This window comes from Rattus norvegicus, chromosome 2 (genome assembly GCF_036323735.1).
Source record: "Rattus norvegicus strain BN/NHsdMcwi chromosome 2, GRCr8, whole genome shotgun sequence".
Classification (NCBI taxonomy): Eukaryota; Metazoa; Chordata; class Mammalia; order Rodentia; family Muridae; genus Rattus; species Rattus norvegicus.
The window spans coordinates 35,302,602-35,324,857 of NC_086020.1; the positions used below are offsets into that span (position 1 = coordinate 35,302,602).

General features: G+C 40.4%; 1 long non-coding RNA gene across 8 annotated transcripts in view; it reads right to left on the bottom strand.

Annotated features, from left to right (window-relative positions):
- LOC102546726 (uncharacterized) overlaps nt 1-22,256 on the bottom strand; it is a 224,589-nt gene that overhangs the window by 14,714 nt on the left and 187,619 nt on the right. For 7 of the 8 annotated variants that reach the window (XR_005500585.2, XR_005500592.2, XR_005500588.2 and 4 more), the window contains 2 exons: nt 7,573-7,700; nt 3,265-4,353 (listed from right to left, as the gene is read on the bottom strand). This is a non-coding gene — a long non-coding RNA (uncharacterized LOC102546726). Of the gene's footprint in view, nt 1-3,264; nt 4,354-7,572; nt 7,701-22,256 lie in introns of those variants that run through there. The other variant, XR_005500587.2, reaches the window with a different exon arrangement.

Sequence of the window (22,256 nt, forward strand, 5' to 3'; positions counted from 1 at the left end):
TAGGGTTAGGGTTAGTGTTAGTGTTAGGGTTAGGGTTAGGGTTAGTGTTTGGGTAGGGTTAGGGTTAGGGCTAGGTTTAGGGTTACAATTAGGGTTAGAGGGTTACGGTTAGGGTTAGGGTTAGTGTTAGGTTTAGTGTTAGGGTTGAGGGGTTAGTGTTAGGGTTAGGTTTATGTTAGGGTTAGTGTTAGTGTTAGGGTTAGGGTTAGGGTTAGGGTTAGGGTTAGGGTTAGGTTTTCGGTTAGACTTAGGATTATGTTACAGTTGTCTCCTAACAAGCTGAAAACAAGCTCCTGTATGTGGGCTTGGAAGACACTTATTGAAACCATCCTGACTCCACTTTCATCTCTTTTTATTTCAAAACCACAAATTTTGATTTTGTAATGTTTGTTATGTTTCTACCTCAATTTATATACTTTTTGGTTAATTTCTTCCTCGTGCTCTGCCTTTTTATTTTTATTTATTTTTATTTCATTTCTCAAAATGAGTTTTTAATGATTTATTTCCAGCGTTAACTCTTGCACTTGTTGGCTTTGTTTTGTGTGTTTGTTTATATTAAGAATGTAAGATTTAATTCCACAGATTCCATGTGCTAGAATGCTGGTCAGGTTATATCAGTAATGTTCAATGTTGTTGAATTATGGTAAGAAAATTCCATCGTCAATAATGGAGTTGTACACAGCCTGTTTGACAACACAGAAGACACTCATAGTTACTGCTCTGTTCACCAGCCTGAAAATCCTTTACCCACCCATCCCCCTTTATTATTTTCAGCAATTGTTTGGCTGGAACTTTGTCCTATTATCTTCTTGTATGCTTGTAATACACCCTTTGTGGTCATATAACCATGTTATAGAAACTCTCTTGCCTTTTACTGGCTGTTTTTTGTTTCCTCCCCACTATGAACACTGCAAACAAGTGTTAGCCTCTTCCTTTGGTCTGTCTGGATCACCTTCAAATGGCTCGGTCTTTTTGTCTAAATTTTAGGGGTTTTCCCCTTCATTTCCAGTAATTATATAATGTACTATTCAGTACATATTTAGATGATCTATTTCTGTGCTGTATTTCATATACAAATATCAAGTTCTTACGATGTATGTTTTTTCACTTGTCTGTAATTTCAAGAACATTTTCTTAAATCATTGTAAAATAACTACTTTGTGTGTGTTTGTGTGTGTGTGTGTGTGTGTGTGTGTGTGTGTACATGTGTAGGCATGCCACAGTGCATATGCAGAAGTCAGAAGACAACCTGATAGAGTCAATTCTCTTCTCCCAGCATCTGGAGGATTCCAGGGACCACCTTGGGTGTCAGGCTCACCAGCAAGCACCTTCACCCATCAAGTTATCCTGCCACCTTTGGGGTTTTCCATCCACAGATCCCACATGATACACATGTCAGATACTTTTTTCTCATCTTATTCTTCAATCCTTATTTTCTTCTCATATTTTTTGCCTATTTATTCCCAGGGGTTAGTTCTTGTGTTTATGTATTCTTTGCTCAGAGTAGAAATGGTCATTTCTGAAATGATCTTTCAATTACTAATCGTTTCCTGACATTTGTCTGGCCTAAGTTGTCTTTTGTTTATGCTCTTCTTTCAGACCACCAATTTTAATATTGATTTTAATTCACTTGTAGATGCAGTTTTTTTTCAGATATGTATTATGTCTTTTCGTCTCAATTCTCTTATAACACTTTGATATGTCTCTCTCTCTCTCTCTCTCTCTCTCTCTCTCTCTTCTCTGTGTGTGTGTGTCTCCTGCTCTACCCCTTCCTCCTCCCCCTTCTCCCCTTTCCCTCTGCCCTCCCCTTCCCACTACCCTTCTTCCCTCCTCTCCCCTTCCCCCTCTTTCTGTCACTCTTCCTCCCCCTGCAGACTTCTAGCCCCCACAACCCTGCAGGCAGGTGGAGAGCCTTCAGAAGATTATCTTTGCTGTTACTTGTCTTAGACATTGAGCAAAGTGCTAGCAGCTGTATCCTTCCAGACAGCTTCCTCTTGGTTCCACTTTGCCCGACTCCCCTTCCACCCTTAAATAACCCTCTCTCACCACTCTCTGGTTTCCATGAGCTGCATGGTATCTTGCCTGGTTTGGCACTGTGGACATTTAGGAAGCTACTTTGGCCCATTAGACTTTACCATACATACTTTGTGTATGAATTTTCAAAGTGATGAATCTTCAAAATTGTTATGTTTTAGAAGATATGGTAACAGATTCACCTAATTCCAGTACACAGGAAGGCTGAGCCTTCGAGGCTAGCCTGGATTATACACAGGGAGACCTGGCTCTGAAGAAGAAAGTCACAGGAACACCAGCAGACAGCTAATAATGAAGTTAACCCTCTTCCCAACTTTCTTTCTAACCTTATCAGTTAGCAGGTAGGCACTGTCTACTGAAGCTGCTTTTTAAATCCTTATTTAGGAAATGGAGCATACCACCTTTTTAATCCCTAGCAGCTGAGAAAGGAGACTTAAACTCTCTTTAAGAGAAAGGAGGAAAGGTCAAGCAAAATAATGGAGAAAAATATCTCAAGATCATAGAAGATGATAAATGACTGGCAGAAGAAAACATTTCAGAGGTTAAAAAATCTGAAGGAGCATAAATAAAATGAAGAAAAATGATATACTCAAAATTCATATTACTTAAGAGAAAGCAGCTACAAGTTAATAATGGGACACTAATTAAAAAGAAATTTAAAATATTGAGGAATGAGCAAACCCTTGATTCATGGAGACACAGAGGCAATGATAACATTTTGAAATCTATACATCCTATATACTAGTGAGGATATTTATAAAGATGGTGCTTAGTTTCTGAGTGAGCAAGGATCACTCAGCCCTGACAAACAAGCAAGAGTTGAAGGAAAGTGAAAGGGAAGGAAACACTGGCACTTCTATGAAGTCAGGTTTCCAAGGGCACAGGGTTGAAGGCATAGGAACAATTTCAAAGTCAGTGCCATTCAGCTGGTGTGGATTCTGTTTTCAAACAACCACCAAGGTCAACTATGTTATTGTCAGAATAAGGAACCACCAACATTGTGAACTTACCCTCATTTTCCTGGTCTCTTTGTTTCCCCAAATGCAGTTCATGCGACTCTCAACTTTTTTTTTTATCTTTATTAACGTGAGTATTTCTTATTTACATTTCGATTATTATTCCCCTTCCTGGTTTCTGTGCCAACATCCCCCTAACCCCTCCCCCTCCCCTTCTATATGGGCTTTCCCTCCCCATCCTCCCCCCATTACCACCCTCCCCCCAACAATCAGGTTCACTGGGGGTTCAGTCTTGGCAGGACCAAGGGCTTCCCCTTCCACTGGCGCTCTTACTAGGCTATTCATTGCTACCTATGAGGTTGGAGCCCAGGGTCAGTCCATGTATATAGTCTTTGGGTAGTGGCTTAGTCCCTGGAAGCTCTGGTTGCTTGGCATTGTTGTTCATATGGGGTCTCGAGCCCCTTCAAGCTCTTCCAGTCCTTTCTCTGATTCCTTCAACAGGGGTCCTGTTCTCAGTTCAGTGGTTTGCTGCTGGCATTCGCCTATGTATTTGCTGTATTCTGTCTGTGTCTCTCAGGAGAGATCTACATCCGGTTCCTGTCTGCCTGCACTTCTTTGCTTCATCCATCTTATCTAGTTTGGTGGCTGTATATGTATGGGCCACATGTGGGGCAGGCTCTGAATGGGTGTTCCTTCTGCCTCTGTTCTAAACTTTGCCTCCCTATTCCCTCCCAAGTGTATTCTTGTTCCCCTTTTAAAGAAGGAGTGAAGCATTTGCATTTTGGTCATCCTTCTTGAGTTTCATGTGTTCTGTGCATCTAGGGTAATTCAAGCATTTGGGCTAATAACCACTTATCAATGGTACACAAAATAATATCAGTTTATCACTAGTCTGTTGAAAATTTCTACTTGGAGTTCTGACAGCATAGTGTACCATCTCCCCTTGTCTTTCACCCAGGGTCTAAATCCTAAAGGGCCAGCTGAGTCTGAGGGCATCACCCACTTCATATTCTCAAGGCCTTCTGTCTCTGTGGGTGTGTACGAATGAGCCCTTGATTTGACTCTTGTAATACTATGGGTGAGCGTCTTTGCTGTCTGCTTGCCTTTTCAGACTGTGTCACCTCTGCTGCTTGCAAGAATCTTTACTCCAGGGTAAGGGATCCATTTGGAGGCACTGGTGTGGAAGTGACTGTCTAGCAACTATTGAAATGTGCACATAATGACTCTCCTGCTCTCTTCTGGCGTCCCAGAGCCACCTGGAAGCCTGTGCAAGCTTCCTTTTTCCAACCTGTTGCCTCTGTCTCCTTTTCAGCCATTCACCTTTCCATGTAGTCTGCACCAGTTTTCCTCAAAAGTTGAATCTCTGGAAAATTTTGAGTTGAGACCAAAAATTAATTTAGGGAACAGTGTACTCAAACAAATTTAAAGGATGGGCCATCAAAAAGGGAGCGAGGTAGTAAATAACAACCCTTGAATAACGGTCTTAGAAGTATGTGTCTAGGTCACAGTTCCTCTCCTGACCGCCATCACCATACTCTACTCAGTCTCAAAATCAATTCAAATTCTCTATTTTTATTTTTAATGCTTTGAAAAGATAGTAGTTTTCTTTTGTCTTCCTTTTGAGTTAAAATGACAAGATCAGATTCTCACAGTGCTTAATTATGACTGCCTCTAGATAAACAACAATGGCCTTTGCTGTTTCTGAGCTTCTGTGTGAGAACTTAGGAGGGCGGCTCTCCAAATGTGTTTAATTTTAAGAAGAAAGCATAAGCTTATACTTTTGATGAAAATGTGGTTTTTGTTATCTCCCTTTGATACTAAATAATCTTAAATTTTAGGACTTTCTTTTTATCTTGAATTGAGACCACATTAGGATGACGGTGAGGGGGTGGGCAGAGAGGCTTTTCTTTCAGTAACAAGTCCACAGATGTGAAATCAAAGCTGCGTCTACCAGATAACTTCTAACAATGTCACATTGTCGAGCTGCGCTCTCTTCTGTCCCCCCCACCCCCCTCCGTCTTCAAAATAGAAAAGAATTAGGTGTTGCGCACTGACAACCAATTAAGAGGCCTTGGTGATCAATCTCCTGTTGGGGAAAAAATGGCCAAAAAGGCATGGAGCACCATTTGTTGTTGTTTGGAGGACCACAAAAGTTCTAATCAAAATTTGAATGACTAACCTTTAAAACTGTCAACCCATACCATGTCCCTGACATATGTTTTTCAAATGAACAATCCCAGAGTCTAGGCCATGTAAATCTTTCTGATGATTAATTTAAACATTCAAAAATAATTATTATTTCTATTATTGTTGTCCTTGCTCATCTCATGCTTAGGAGGTCACGTTGGTGAGAATTTATAGGTGTAGCTTCTGACATTCCTGGGGACACAATCTTACTGAAAACTCCCTGGTCCTCTGGTACTTACAACCTTTCTGCCCCCTCTTCCACAATGTTTCCTAAGCCTTAGAAATATGTTTTCTGTAGACATAGCCACTGGGACTGGCCTCCACAAGTCTGTATTTTGATCGAATATGGTTTTTCTGCCCTGCTCTCTGTCTGTTGTAAAGAGAAGCTTCATCGATGAGGAGTGAGAACTACACTTATCTGAAGATATAAGAACAAACATTTAGGATTGTTCGGATTTAGTTGAGTGGCACTTGGAGATTTCCCTGCAAGATTTATGATTTCAGTAGCCCCAGGTAGTTGAATGTTTCTAGTACTGGGCCTGGTTTCCCTCTTGTTGAACAAGTCTTAACTATAGAAGTGTGCGTTACTAACAAGATATACATGCCACTACTCTACCCTTAAGATTATTGTGTCAAACCCAGGAGTCCTCAGCCCTGTATGAAGAATTATAGGCAACTAAGGAATGTCAAGAACTAGGGAAACAGTCTTCCCTAAGGAAGAGTCCATCAGTTGGCTATGCAATCCCAAGTAGTCAGCCTGGAACCATACCTACAAGTCACATTGTACAGTGTGAGCAAGGTGTACTTACGTGTTAAGAAATGTATGTGTATATACCTGTAAGTATGTCACAACAATTAATGAAAAGAGGGCATGACTTTGAAGGGGAATATATGGGTGGGTTTGGAAGGAGGTAAGGAAAGGAGAAAAGGGAAGAAAGAAATGATGTCAGTATAATTTCAAAAGTTAAAAGAAATATTTTTAAAATAAAAACAATTGTTATTAAGATATTTAACTGACTTTATCCATCTTCCTTCAAAGAGAATTATATATAAGCCACATACCACAACTATCATATCCTAATATATGTTGCAAAAAGAAAAGGAGATGATAACTGTTTGAAGTGTGTCTCCATCCACTTCTACAAATTACCCTCAATATCCTAATTTAACTTCAAGTACAAAATTCATGTTACTTACTTAACACAAAATGTATGCAGTATGTGAAAACTTGTTATGCTATGTTCTCCTTGGCAATACGACAAAGGGGGAGGGTAAGGCTAGAATATAATTAAGTAACTAAACAAGAGAAACAAAGACTGAAACAGCATCAGGAATGGGGGGGGGGACTTAAAAGAAAGGTAAACAATTAGGCTTCCAAATAACTACATTGGTGGTGGTGGTTTTGAGTTTTTGGTTTTGTTTTTTTTTTTACCACTCCTTTCCAAAAGAAAGTTAAAATATATCTATCCCAACCAGGAATAACCAATTATGTAATTCAGTACTCTTAGCATAGTATACTAACCATGGCCATGAGAAAGAGCGGACAGAGGGAGAGGCCCGTGGGAGACCTGCAGTAAATGAAAACCTCGGATTCCAGAAGGATCCCTGCACACAAGGGGAATGTTCCAGGCTCTTCCCCGAAACAGTCTCCTCTTTGTGCTCTTAGTAATTTTCATAAAGCAACACAAATGTGCAATGATGAGTTGGGCCCATCAGCCATTTTAGCTTCCAAAACAATGTCCAGCGCTGACGTTAGTAATTTAGAATGGTTGCTCATTTCGAAGCAAAAGATGGCTCTTCTCTCAGAGGCCAGCGCTTACTAACTATATTCCTTTCTAGATTCCTAGCTCAATCTCCTTTCCAGGGGCACAGGTCTCAGCCACTTTCCCATGGGTCTTACCCACCACAACATGGGATTCATTTGTCAGTGACCATGATGTTGAAAACATACCCACTGTCAACATCTATGCTGTCATCTTCTACAGAGCTGGGGTCACAAAAACTAAGTGGATTAGGGTTTGGTTTTTTTCTGGTTTTTTGAAAATGACAGACAATTTTTCCCCTACCAGCTTTTGCTCAACAGTCTTTTCCTTTCTTTCTAACTATTGTCTTCTTCATTTTCTACCTCTGTCTACCTCTGTCATTCTCCTTCCACATTGGAATTAATATAAATTACAGCAGACACTCTTTCCTACATTTCTCCCTAGACCTTGAAGGGTAATGAAGGAGTATATATATATATATATATATATATATATATATATATATATATATACACATGTACACACAGAGCATGCATGCACATACATGATTGCATTCCTTACTTAAGCATGCTCACATACCCATGCTTGCACACTCACATGCACACATGCACATACATTGAGATGATGCTTACCTAGAGACTGTGACTCACATGGCCCCAGCTCCCTGAAGGCAGAGAATTCCTCTGTGTGGATGTTGTGGTGGTGGTGGTTGAAAGGAAAGATGACTTGGTTCTTAAACTGACCTTGAATAACTGATTATCTGTTGAAGAAAATATTAAGTTGGCCCTTTAATTCTTACTCCATGTAAAAATGAGTTCTGTATGAATTAAAGATTTATGAACCAAAAATTTAAAAAGTAATAAATCTTTTTAAAGTGCCTTGCATACAATCCCATCAGCAAGGGAGACGGCCTTAACAAACTCAAAACCCAGACATGCAAAAGAAAGTGTAGGTATATTTAAATACCTAAAAATTTAAAATGTGTTTCGAAAAGTGATCACACTAAAGAAAATCTTTACAATATGTTTGACAGAGAAGGGGTTAATAAGCTTTTGATATAAAGAACTATTATAAATGAGCAACAATAAGGACAGGGACTGCACAGGCACCGTAAGAGTAAACACAGCCGGCAGAAAGCCGCCTATCAGAAAGTGTTCAATCCAGTTGAAGCAACAATAACATAATGTATATCCCTTGGACTGTCAAATAAGAGTCACAATAGATACTTTTGGCAGAGAAACAAGACAATTTTGAATATATTACTCCTGTAAGTGGGAACTGTGAGTCTTGGTTAGAAAACAATCTGGCAATATCTCAGAAAGTGAAGATATACTATAGGCTACGCCATTTCTCTTTCATAAATTTATTCCATAGAAATAATACTAATCTGTAAAAAGAGATGTATTTGAAAAGTGTTTTAAATCATTCTAGTGGGAAAAATTAGTATTTATCAAGTGAGAAATAGGTTGAGTATCTGTCATTATGGCTACATTAAAAGGAATGTGTTGGATGATATAAATAATCAATTAAGCCCACTTGTGGTTTAACATGGAAACCAGGACTCAGAGAACTCATGTGATGGAGCCCTTTTAAATAAAGAAGAAGAAACAAGTAGCGTGTAGATGATTGTGTATTTGTAAAAATAATGGTTTTGTTGGCATAATTCAACTCTTCAAAGCACATGATTCATCATGCTTTTTATTTTAACAAAAATTTTAATACTCTCATGGGAAACTACGAGAGGAAGCCTGGAACACTGAATAGCTGCCACTCCATGCATAAGAGGGAGGAGACTTTCACTCTGTGAACACAGGCCATGTGAGATGAGCATTGGGTATGTGTGGTTATGGACACCATGCAAAGACACGCTCTGTGACAGAGGTCAGAGAGCCAGGCAAGTGTGCCGTGTTTGCCATGGAACCTCTTACTTGAAGGGAACTAGGATGGTTTGCATATGCTTGGCCCAGGGAGTGGCACTATTAGAAGGTGTGGCCTTGTTGGAAGAAGTGTGTCACTGTGGGGTGGGCTTGGAGACCCTCCTCCTAGCTGCCTAGGATGTTCAGTCTGTTCCTGACTTCTTTCGGATGAAGATGTAGAGCTCTCAGCTTCTCCTGCACCATGCCTGCCTGGACGCTGCCATGTTCCTGCCTTAATGATAATGGACTGAACCTCTGAACCTATAAGCTAGCCCCAATTAAATGTTGTCCTTTATAAAACTTGCGCTGGTCATGATGTCTGTTCACAACAATAAAACCCTAACTAAGACAGGAACACTCCAATGAAGACAAGACATTGCTCAGAATTTGATTCCCAACTCATTCCAAGTAACTTCTACCTTCTGACATTCCTTTCTTTCATCTATAACTTGGCCCTAGATTGACAGGTATTTACCAGCTTGAGCAGATCACTGTCACACATGGCACAATTCCAGGAACACCCATCCCTTCTCCCAGGGCTACAAAGAGGGCTGCTGTAGCCTCCCGAGATCATCTGAATACATTAGCAACTATTAAACCAATCACGATTTCTGTCTCTCTGTCTAAATATTCTACTGCCATCCCTTATTATGGAGGTCCAACTGCGAAAACTAATGCCACACAACAGGAGGCATCTGGTATCCCACTTTGGAACAAAGAAACCAGGCTTTGGAAATCAGGTTCAGTGGAAGGATAAGACTTATCCAGGCCCTCTGTTCCACTTCGGTATTTCATGGAGGGTAATCAATTCTATGACAAAGGCCATACCCCCAGCAACCCTTGTGTAAGGCTTGCTATTATAAAGAAAAGGAAGACAATGTAGATCACCCTTCCTTAATCTCTTTCCTACAAAGAGCAACAGTGATTAGTGACTCTTCTAATTTCCTGTTTGTCTTCATGGGGGCCAGCCATGGGAGGAAATGGAGACCAACTATCTCTTGCCTGACCACCTACTCTGGTCCCTAAGAGAGGCTGCCACTTGGGCTACGAAGAAGCCTCCATGCAAGCTACAAAATATGTAACATGTATTTAAAACAAAGGCCCTAGACTTTATTCCCGAACTGACCCCAAGCCCTACAGGGCTCACTCACTGAGTTAGAAAAGGCGAAATCTGCCTAAACCATATAATGTGGGAGAAATGGAAGCAAAAGGTGTTTTTAATGCATGGATGAGAGTCACGGAATGCCTAGCCGGCCATAATAAGGTGGCTAAGGCTCTACAGGCAAGATGAGTAAGCTTTGCCTGCTGCAAATGGTAAACGGAAGCCAGCATACTCAGTGGCAAGGCTTGGGGCAAGAAGAGCATTTGCTGTCAACTAATAAACTCCAGGCAGAGACTGAACTCTTTTACCTGGTGCACAACCAGATGCTGGAAGAATTAGAAAAGTGGGGAGAAAAACCATGTAGGGAAGACTGTGTGATTGATTTAAGAGGTTGCACACATACCTAAATGGAAGATCAATATGATTTAGAATAAAAGTACAACATTATGCTGAGTTAATCTTTGCTTGCCCACTAAACCACCAATGATGGAAAAAGGACCACATCACAAACAAAAGTTCGTTACTATTATTCGCTTTATATCCAGATGGCTGCCCCCCGCCACCCAGTCACCCTCTACAATCTCTATGCTCACCCCATCTCCTTCTCTTCTGAGAGGGTGGAGTTCCCTGGGTATCCCCCATCCTGGTACATCAAGTCTCTGTGGGGCTATACACATCCTTTCCCACGGAGGCCAGACGAGACAGTCCAGCTAGAAGAACATGTCCCATGTATAGGCAATAGCTTTTGGGGTAGCCCCAGCTCCAGTTCTTCAGAACCCACATGAAGACCAAGCTGCACATCTGCTACATATGTGTGTGGGGGGGAGGCAGGTCCAACCCTTGTATGCTCTTTGGTTGGCATTTCAGTCTCTGAGAGCCCCAATGGTCCAGGTTACTTGACTCTGTTGCTCTTCCTGTGGACTTCCTATCCCCTTTGGGACCTGCAATCATTTCCCCAACTCTTCCATAAAAATCCCCAAGCTCCATCCGTTGTTTGGCTGTGGGTCTTTGCATCTGTCTGAGTCAGCTGCTGAGTGAAACCTCTCAGGGGACAGCATACTCCTGTCTGCGAGCATAACAGAGTATCATTATACTGTCAGGGATTTGGTGCTTATCCATGGGATGGGTCTCTATTGGACTGGTTAATGGTTAGCCATTCCCTCAGTCTCTGTTCCATCTCCCCTCCCTTTTGTTTCTTGCAGACCAGATAAATTTTGGGTTGAAAGTTTTGTGGGTAGGTTAATGTCCCTATTACTCCACTGGGGTTCTTGTCTGGTTACTGGAGGTAGACGCTTCAGGTTCCATATCCCCAATGCCGTAAGTCACAACTCAGGTCACCTCATTGATTCTTTGGCACCTCCCCTATCCCAGGTCTCTAGCACGTTCTTGAGATGCCCACCACCTCCCCACGCATGGCAGTTGCAGATTCCATTCACTGTCATGGCCATCTGGCCATTTATTTCTCCTGTCCCTCCCCATACCTGATCCTGAACCACTCCCCCATTTCTCTCCTTATCCCCTTTCCCACCCTGTTCCCTCCCTCCATCTCCCTCCTATGAGATTTGGGGTCCATGTCAGAAAACCAAGGGAAATCTAAGATTCCAAAGGCTATATGGTGTTAACTGTTGCAAAAGGCATGTTCTTAATGTCCTATTCTCCAGAGGAGAGAAAGCATAAGGAAGCTTCTAGAAATTATCTTAGCAACAAGTGATAGACTACTACACAGTCTTAAACAGCACACAGAAAATGAATCCTCTCCCTGTGCTCCCAGCCCTTTTCTTGGCCCACTTCCTCCTTACCTTGGTTAGATTTTATTTCTTGGCTAAACTAAGATGTTCTTGCTCCCCCAACACACCCCTTTTTTTCTTTTCAAACCACAGTGATCCATACATGAGCCAAACCCCTTAACTGAAGAACAATTTATAATAGGGTTTCTACCATTTTAAACAATATAATTTCAGGCAGTGAAGGAAAAGTCAGGAGTTCAGAAGTTGATTCCTGAGGGTTGCACGCTGGTCTCCACCTCAGCACTGGCCTGTTGTGATTATCACATTACAGGGAAGATTTGTGCCAAGGCCAGAACAATGCTGCCCAGCTCCTGTTCATCCCCTGAACAGGCTCAGGAAAGCCTGCATAGACCACAGAACAGTGTGATTCTGCACTCTTTGGACACTGGCTCTTCTGAAGGACTGTGTTTTACCAGGGGGGAAGTTATTGAAATGTAAAAGGTTTGTTGCTTCAATGAAGACAGGCCACAGAGCTTGGATAAGAGAACCTTAGACATATCATATGGTTCAGTTGGAAGCAATAGACTCTACCAGGAAGGCGCAAAGTGATTCTAAGTAAAACAAGATCCAACCAGCATAGTACAAAGGGATGAGTCACCAGGGACATTGTGCACAAATCTGGCCTCTCACATCACAGGCAGGACTGCAGCTCCTGAAACCAAATTCCACTCCTGGGTTCCTTGTCAATTATCAGAGCCAAGGTTAAGGTGTCAGGTTCAGCTGTCAATAACCCTAAATTGGCACATAGCCTCTGAGTGTGGTACCAGCAAAACTAGCTGGCAAGGGCCTCTGGGACAGAGCTTCTGGCCTTACGTGGTAGATCGCACCAAAGAGAAAGGTTGAGCCACAAATTGTAAAAACTTTGGACATGTATAACATTCTGCTAGAGAGAGAGAGAGAGAGAGAGAGAGAGAGAGAGAGAGAGAGAGAGAGAGAGAGAGAGAGGAGGAGGGGAGGGGAAGGGAGGGGAGGGGAGGGGAGGGGAGGGGAGGGGAGGGGAGAGGAGAGGAGAGGAGAGGAGAGGAGAGGAGAGGAGAGGAGAGGAGAGGAGAGGAGAGGAGAGGAGAGGAGAGGAGAGGAGAGGAGAGGAGAGGAGAGGAGAGGAGAACCAAGTCAACTCTCTCTGGAAATCTGGAGATAGTGGAGGAATATTGGAGTATTGTGAATCTGGGTACCTTAAGTAGCTGCACTGAAGAAGGTGATGGATCCAATAGAAATGGAGTTACAGGTGGCTGTGAACTATCTAATGTGGATGCCTTGAACTGAACTCAGGTCTTCTAGAACAGCAAGTACTCTTAATCACCGAGCTCTCTCTCCAGCCCCATTAACTTATTTGCACAGTAAAAATGTTCTTCTCTTTCTTATGTATTACAATTACAATGTGTGTGTGTGTGTGTGTGTGTGTGTGTGTGTGCTGACCCATTGTCATACTCTTTTGACTGTTTATTCCATTTACATCAAATGTGATTAGTGTTACAACCAAGACCACTTCAGCCAGATTGCTTTTCATTTTCTCTTTGCATATTTTCTTTCATCTTTTACTCTTCTGTTTCCTTCTTCATTTGAATTAAGCACACACTTTTATTATCTCTTACATTTCCTTGCTTTTTTAGCTATATTTTCATATTGTTTTTAATGGTTACTGTGCGACTGAAAACAGCAACTCAAAACTTGTTACCTTTAAAGGTTTTCTCCCTCCCTCTGCCTTTTGTTACTATTGTCACATATTGCATTTCCATGTTTTAACCCTAGAGTGAATATTCAATTGCTCTTTGTCTTTATAAAAAATGTATATCTGTGCTCCTCCACAGATGTGTCCTTCATGGCACCTTTCCTTCTTCCCAGGCGATGTATGCTGTGGAAGGAAAGGTTGTGGTTAATTTGGATGTAGACTTACCCCTGGCACCATGACCTCAGTGTGGTGCTGCTGAGGTAGAAGAAACTTCAAGAGGTGGAGTCTAGGGGAAGGTGTTCAGGTTATTGGGAGCTGCCCTCAGAAGAAATAAAGGCACTTCTCCTAAGATCTTGACTAATGGTTAATTCCTAGGAGAATTGAGTTGTTACAAGAGAGGAAGCCTACTTCTTGAATTTCTCCATCTCTGGCTTCCTGCCTTTCATTCAGGAATCTCTCTCCCTCATCTGTTCCAGCCATGATGTCATTTGTTGGGTTATGACATAGCCAGAGGGGCATCCCCAATATCTAAAGAAATGGTGTCACCTGATGTTGGACTTTCAGCCTGTCAAACTGCAGGTTAAGTCAATACATACTCTCTTTCTTTCCGCAAAGTACCCAGTGTGTTAAAGGTTGTTATCTCAACAGAAAGTGGACAGTATAAAGCATCTACCTTTATCTAAAGGATTTCTTTTCACATCCCTGTAGAAAAGGCCTAATAGCAACAAACTGCCTTAACCTTTGAAAAAGAGTCTCTATTTTCTTATTGAAAGCATTTCCATATAGAATTGAGAACAACAGATATTTGCAGTCAAATTGACTGGAAGAGAAGCTCTGAGAGGAAGATTTCCATGCGGGGAGCTCACCTCCTCAAATCAACACTTTTAAGAGGGTGGGGAACTGAGGAGAACTTGACCTGTGACACAATCATTACCCCCCACCCTCCACCCCCCACCCCCGCTGTCACCTTCGAACTTCTACAGACTTGTTTCTATTGGCTTTTTTCTCTTAATCTCCTGACCACATTCCTATTACTGGCCTCAAACTGTGTCTCCAATGAGACTCCTATAGCCAAGACCAAGATATAATCCCAAATGTACAGCTATCCAACACAAAACCAAACTCTAACAACACCTATACAAATTAAAATATTTATAGTCCTTGAACCGGCAAGTTTACTGTAAAAGCGGAAACAAGCAAACACTGTGTACACACACATGTCATCTGTAGTTTGTTTGTAATAATAAAAAGTTGGAAACAATTTAAATGTCCATCAATAAACCATTGGTTACATAACAAATGCTGTTTAACAAAAGCCTGCCAGCCTTGGCTGGCTGAGTGGAGAAAAGAGTAAACAGTCGCCATGACATATACTTTCTGGATTAACATTTCAAGTATTTCCTAAGACTTTTTTTTTATTAAAGTTAAATTAAAATACAAATTTTGTTGTTTCTGTTTAGGTAAGTGTGACATTCACTGAAGAAATACATTAGGGGAAAATAGGCCCCACTAGAAATAGAAATGGATAAAAAACGAAAGTACACAAGTCGCTTCAGACCACCCACAAACTTGCTGATGTCTCCCAGTTTACTGAGAGTAGGTATCTCTTTTTCTCCCACATCTTTCACAGGATCACGTTCTAAGAGTTCTTGAGTCTCAAGTCAATTATGGGAATCTATTTATTAAATTTATCTTAGCCTAAGTATAAGGATAGAGGACTGTCTTTTATGTGCAACTGCCACACACACACACGCACACACACACACACACACACACACACACACACATGCAGCATATTGAACTTCCACAGAATCATTTCTATTGGCTTCCTTCTCTTTCTCTCCACCCACATCCCTATCACCTCACCTCAAGCAGTGTCTCCACTGGGACTGCTCTAGCCAAGACCAAGACAAGATCAGGATACATTAAAGGGAACAAATATGAATAATAGGTAACAAATAAATGTTTGTTGAGCAAAATTTGAGGCTACTCCTAAGCCTACTATATCAGTCTTTGGTCAGTCCTTGCTCTCTATTATTGCTATGCCCCACCCACGGGGTGAGACTACGCCCATGAGTGGGAAGAACCATGGGAAGAACAAGCAGCAACCAGAGATTGTCAAGTAGATGCTGGCCATGGGGAAATAGCATCTGGTTTCCTCATGAATATGAAAGCATGGGAGAGCTCCCTTCTTCATGAAAAGATAGTGGGAGTTTGCTGAACACAAAGAAAGCCAAGGAAAGAAACAGTACAGACCAAAAGCAAGTTCAACAACCCGAAGTTTATTCTTTTCTCCACTCCTACATGATGATCAAACTTGATGTGAATTATGTCATCCTTAGCCATGTATCTTGCTATTCTCTTAACTGTGCTTCTAAAACAGTAAATTCATGAAGCATGATGCATACAGTATCAACTCACATTCCACAGTATACCCTAAAAATATGCTTACATTGTCTTTTATAAGAAATAGCAGCTTTCTTTAGTTAAATCATTTTGAGAATTTAATACATGAATACATGTATTATGTATCTACATCATTTCTACAGCCCCCTCTCTCTCCAGCTTCTCCTGTGCCCCTTCAGGTTCATGACCTTTCCTATAATCATTCTCCCTCTCCCTCTCCCTCTCCCTTTCCCTCTCCCTCTCCCTCTCCCTCTCTGTCCCTCACTGAGCCATTTAGCGTGACCCCTCCTTACATGTGTCTAGGACTGACCACTTGAGATTGGATAACAGAGGGCCTTGATCCTGGAAAATATTGATTCTCATTTTCTCAGCAGTCACTGACTGCCAACAGAAAATGTCAGGGTGGGGCCTTATGAAACTTCTTTTCTCCACTTTAGTGTATTGACAGGGCCTGTCAATACACTGGTCTTGTTTAGGCAACCAAATTTTGAGAAGTCATGTGGTGTCTAAAAGACATTATCCAGGAGCAGGAGTCCTGGTCTTAGAATCTTTCTGACCTGCCTTGTCTGACCTTCCCTGAACCTTGGATGTAGAGGCTCTATTGCAGGCAGAAGGCACGCCAGAGTTTTCTAAGAGCCTTCCAAAGGTACAATGCTTATGTTCACATAGACCCCAAGGAGTTCTGGGTGAGATTCTGTAATCCATGTTCTGTTCTCTATCCTCCCAATTTTCTTAAGAAACAGATGATTTGCCTTGACAGGGAAGATTGGTCTGTTTCCATATACTTTGTATGAATGAAAACACACAGGTGATAATGTATTGTGTCCATTTTCTTCTACAATTATTGACACATAGCTATGCTATGTGTTTCAATTCCTTCTTTTTTTTTCCCTTCTGTTTTTTGTTGGGTAGTTTTCCAGAATACATATGAAAGAAGTCAGGGAATTTGAGCCAAAAACAGTTTAAAGAAAGTAGGTCCCAATCACTAAGGAAAGACAAGTCAGATGAATTCAAAAAGACAAAATCTCATATGTAGAATATAGGTATAATTTTTGATAGGCATAAATGATATACATCTTGACATATACATACATGGCAGATATGGCATGGTCATAAAACAGATTGTCAACCATGAGGGAGGAGGATGAAATGTTGAAAGGGGAGGGCAAATTAATATAGAAGGGAACCCCTGGGTAGATAGAGTGAAATAGCTTGAGGGCCCAGGGGAAAGAGGAGGCACAGTTGGGCAGGAAACTCAATAAAAACAAAGAATTAGAACAAAGATAGTTCATTGGTATGCACACTTTACCTTTTAGAAAAGAAGAGGAGGAGGAAGAGGAAGAAGGAGAAGAGGAGGAGGAGGAGGAGGAAGGAGAAGAAGAAGAGGAGGAGGGGGAAGAAGAAAAAGAGGAAGAGGAGGAAGGAGAAGAAGAAGAAGAAGAAGAAGAGGGGGAGGAAGAAGAAAAAGAGGAGGAAGAGGGAGGAGGAGGAGGAAGAAGAGAAGAAGGGAAGGAAACTGAGTTCTGAAGAGGAGTAGGCTTTCCTGAGGTAAACCAAGAGCCAAGACAGTCAACTTCTTCCCTCCTGAAAAAAGAACATGGAAAGGTTGCCTCAATTCCTACCAGCTTTCCCTTCTATTTCGCTGATTTCTGTCTAACCAGTACTGTTTGCTTCCTTGGCTTACTTTGTGCTTAGCAAGCTCCCTCTTACATCAGTTCAAACCACTTTCTGATTTCTTTTGTAAGAATGAGACTCAGAGGTTGAGTTTTAGGTAAAGCCCCTTTGTGTATTTAGAGTCTCCTTCCATCACTGCTCCCTGATTTAATCCTCTCATGGCAAAATAGTTTATGCTGTGAACTTTGAATCCCTCTAGAATTGTTAAAGTGTGATTTGCCATATTTCCAGTCATAAATTAAATAAGTCTATAAAGACAACATATCAAGTTAATGAGTATAGGACATTCCACTCAAAATTAGCAACACATTCTTTTGGGAGGCACACAACATATTTGATATTACCTAATCATATTAAGCCTTTTATAGGCTAATATATTTTTATCTTATCATCTTACTATTTACTAGAGGAAAGTATTGAAATGTAAAACAGTAATAATGGATTTGTCTCTCTTTATAATACTATCAGCTTGTCTTCTGTAGTATGAAAATATGTTAATAAATTTACTAAATGTATATCCTCTTGATGAGCTAACCATTTAATCACTGTATAATGACTTTTTTAATTTCTGAAAGTCTTTGTTTGAGATATAATTTGGATTCTAGCATAACCATTCTACTTCCTTTTGACTAGCATAACACTGTACATCTTTCCTCACAATTCTCCCTATAAAATTATTAAATTTTCAAATTTAAAGTAAATTTCGTTAAAATAGGTAATATGTGATTTCCTTTGTACTTTATTTTCATACTCTCTGATATCTAATTGTGATGTGAAGACTGTTCATTTATGATTATGTGTATTGTTATGTTTAAATATTTAAGTTTAAATTCTTTTATTTTATTTTATTTTTTGGATACTTTGTGTATTTACATTTTACATGTCATACCCTTTCCCCCCTCTCCCATACCCCCTCCCCCCTGCTTCTATGAGGATGCTCCCACTTCCACCCACCCATTTCCACCTCAACGCCTGGCATTTCCTTACATTGGGGAAATGAGCCTTCACAGGACCAAGGGATTTTCCTCCTATTGATGCTGGACAATGCCATCCTCTGCTACATATGCAGCTGGAGACATGTGTCCCTCCATGTGTATTCATTGGTTGGTGGTTTAGCATACACCCAAAAGGTGCTCCGACATATAACAAGGACACATGCTCCACTATTTCATAGCAGCCTTATTTATAATAGTGAGAAGCTGGAAAGAACCCTCTGTTGAAGAACAGAGGAATGGATACAGAAAATGTGGTACATCTCCACAGTGGAGTACTACTCCACCATTAAAAAACTATGACTTCATGAAATTCTTAGGGAAATAGGTGGAACTAGAAAATATCACCCTGAGGGAGATAACACAATCACAAGAACACACATGGTATGCACTCACTGATAAGTGGATGTTAGCCCAAAAGCTTAGAATACTTAAGAAAAAATTCACAGATTCTATGAAGCTCAAGAAGAAGGAAGACCAATCCTTCTTAGAAAGGAGAAGTTTAAATTCTTAGTGTTCACTATATATTTCCTCATCTTCTCTGCTATTTTAAAATTTAATCTAAGTCTGTGGATTAGTTACATTTTTCTCTGATGTAACAAAAATACTTGACCAAAAGCAAAATGTAAAGAGTTCAAGGCTTAATTTGGCTCATGGTCTAAAGGTACAGCCCATCATGGCAAGAAGGTCATGGCAACAGGCTTGTCAAGCAGCTGGTCACATTGCATACACAGTCACTAAAGAAAGAAATGGGTGCTGGTCACATGCTTCCTCAATACAATTCAGTCCATAACCACTGCCCATGGGACGGTGCCACAATTTTAACTAACTTGAATTCCACCTATTTTTTTAAACCACTTAATTGTTCTTACAAATTAAGCTAGAACTCTTAATTGTTATTTTGATAAATTCCAAATATACTTAGTATGTATATTTTGGAAATAATGAAGATATTTATCATAGTTATTTGATATCTGTTGGGTATCCTCTCAGAAGTTAGTTTTCTTTAATAATTTTACTTAAGCATCAAAAATTGAACAGAAGCAATTTTTGTTTGCTAATGAAAAAGAACACTGAAGGGCAATGTGCTATTTAGCAAAGCACCATTATAAAGTATATGCACGGAAAGAGCTTATGCAAATGGGTTAACAATGGAAAGTAGAAAATACAATTCTGGGCTGCCAACATAGCTCAGGGGTAAAAATGCTTGCTAACAAGCCTGACAACTTCCATTCTATCCCTGGGATCCATGTGGTAGGAGAAGAGAATCAATTCCTGCAAGATGTCTTCTGATCTCCACAGGAATCCTGTCACATGCATTCAGACACACATGCACACATACTAAATAAATAAATAAATAAATAAATAAATAAATAAATAAATAAATAAATGTGCAATAAAGTATTAAAAAGGATTCCCCGATTATGAAACAGTTGAATCATCAAGCAATACTAAACCAAGAACAGCAAGATTCAGTAGCAAATATGTGATCAATCCTCAAGTATTCCAAGCTAGGCCTATAGCACTGCTCACCAGGCCCATTCTTTAAGCCCAGTGAGCTGGAAAAGATTTGAATCCTGAAAAAAAATTGCCAGGTGTCAGGTCTGTCACTCAGAAATTAATCAGAGAGACCCTTTATGAGTTTCCTGAAAATACTGAAGTCTTCATGAGAATCTTGTCCAGTGTCTAAACCAGAATAAAGCTTGTTTTTGAGGCCTCAGGAATAATGTAATTTTGTTTATAGTGATTTCCAATTCTGTGATATTTGGGACAATTTTCTGACTGTTTTCTAACCAAATTGGCAGAACTAACCAAATTCTCTGGTTGTTTATTTGTGAGAAGTACTTCCAATTACTCTCTCGTGACACACACTCAGTTTTAGAACCTGTTTTGAACTTGACAGCACTCAGTGCTGACCTTCTACACTTTGGCCTAATATGTGATAGAATGTGGCTAAGAAAAATGCCTAACTAATGTCTAGATGAACAGAAACTTCTTTGCCATGTGGTGACCGAAAGATGTTTTAGATTTAGAGAATCTCTCAGAGATTAGAAAAGGCTCCACACCACAGGTCCTTAACTTCCTCTTCTGAATCCCTAGTTCTCAAACTGTGCTTATCAGGCCAACTGCACTGTTAAAATGCAGGTTCATGGGCTTTGCTAGACCACATAATAGAGAACTAAGCCCGGAAAGCAGCAGTGTCTTCCCCTTCTGCATGATTTCTAAAAAGTACTAGATTCTCAAGAGTGCTAGGTGCTAGTTTTGGAAACAGTATGCCAGTTAGACCCTGATTCAGGACTTTGAAGGTCGACTTATAGGGGAAATCTTTTTTAATTATGGCCAGCATCTATCAGAAATAATTTCTGCCAGGATGAATTTCTTCTGGGACACATTTCACTCTTGCATCACTCATTGTCTCTGAGAGGTGAGAATTGCCAACTCCCATCCAAACACTTTTGATGACTAATGGACATAGTAATATTAAGAAGCAAAAACTATATTCCAGTGTCTTCTGAATTAGCAGGGAACTGGCTAAAGATGACAAAACTTTATGTTAAAGAAACGTGCTCTGCTTAATTTTTTTGTTACACACAATCACCTGATATAGATTCGATTCTTTGTGACCATGACCTTGTACTCACACTGCCACATCAGATCCCTGACATCTAGGAATCCTCTGAGGCTGGTAGAAGAATTTTCTGTCATTATCACACACTGGAAATGGAGTTGGAGGTGATCTCATCTAGAAACTTAAACAGCTTAGAGAATAAAAATAATAATTTGTTGGCACGCATACCTGGAGAGAATAGAAATCTATGGATCATCAACGTACCTTTGTTTAGTCCACAGTCCATCACAAGAATACATTTTAGAAAGATGTGGAATGCACTTTGGTGAAAAGAAAGGAAGTTTGTAGGAAAATTTGTGTCAATTTTTAAGTATATAGGAAAAAGTTATTAGCAGGGATGTGGAATAAAAACACTTTTGTTTCAGAGTAATCAGTAGGATGCTCAGAACGTTTTCGGCACATCTTGTCTTTAATCTTTTTTTTTAAAGATTTATTTATTTATTATATGTAAGCACACTGTAGCTGTCTTCAGACACACCAGAAGAGGGCATCGGATCTCTTTACAGATGGTTGTGAGCCACCATGTGGTTGCTGGGAATTGAACTCATGACCTCTGGAAGAGCAGTCAGGGGCTCTTAACCACTGAGCCATCTCTCCAGCCCCGTCTTTAATCTTTAAAGCAGGTTTTTCAGTACTCATCCCAGTTACAGTTTGGGTGCAGTTTGAACAAGTCTGTGAGCATAGTTCATCTTGGCTCCAGCCAAGAGTAGGCCTAGATGATTACAGATGAAGTAGAAAAAAACTACCCATCTATACTGAATCTTTCACCAGCTAAATACTCAAGAGTAACATAAATGTTGTATTTTACACCAGTAAGTTTTCAGATGGTTTGTAGCTCAGCAATAAATACATAGAGCATGAAAGTTCAATCTTTTTCCTCTGAGTGAGCACAAATAAAAATCAGTGGTACAAGAGACACACAGCCCAGTCTGATGGATTTCAAGTAAGATGGACTGACCTTTGAGTCCCAAACAATTCTGTTATCAAGAAAAACATAATCACACAAGACTTAGGTTATGATAGAGGTAACCCGTCGTTTGTATCCAAGGTTTGCATGATGGTGTTCTGGTTTGTCTTTTGTTATTGTGATAACACTGACCAAAATGAACAATGTGTATCACCTATTAAGTTCTGAACA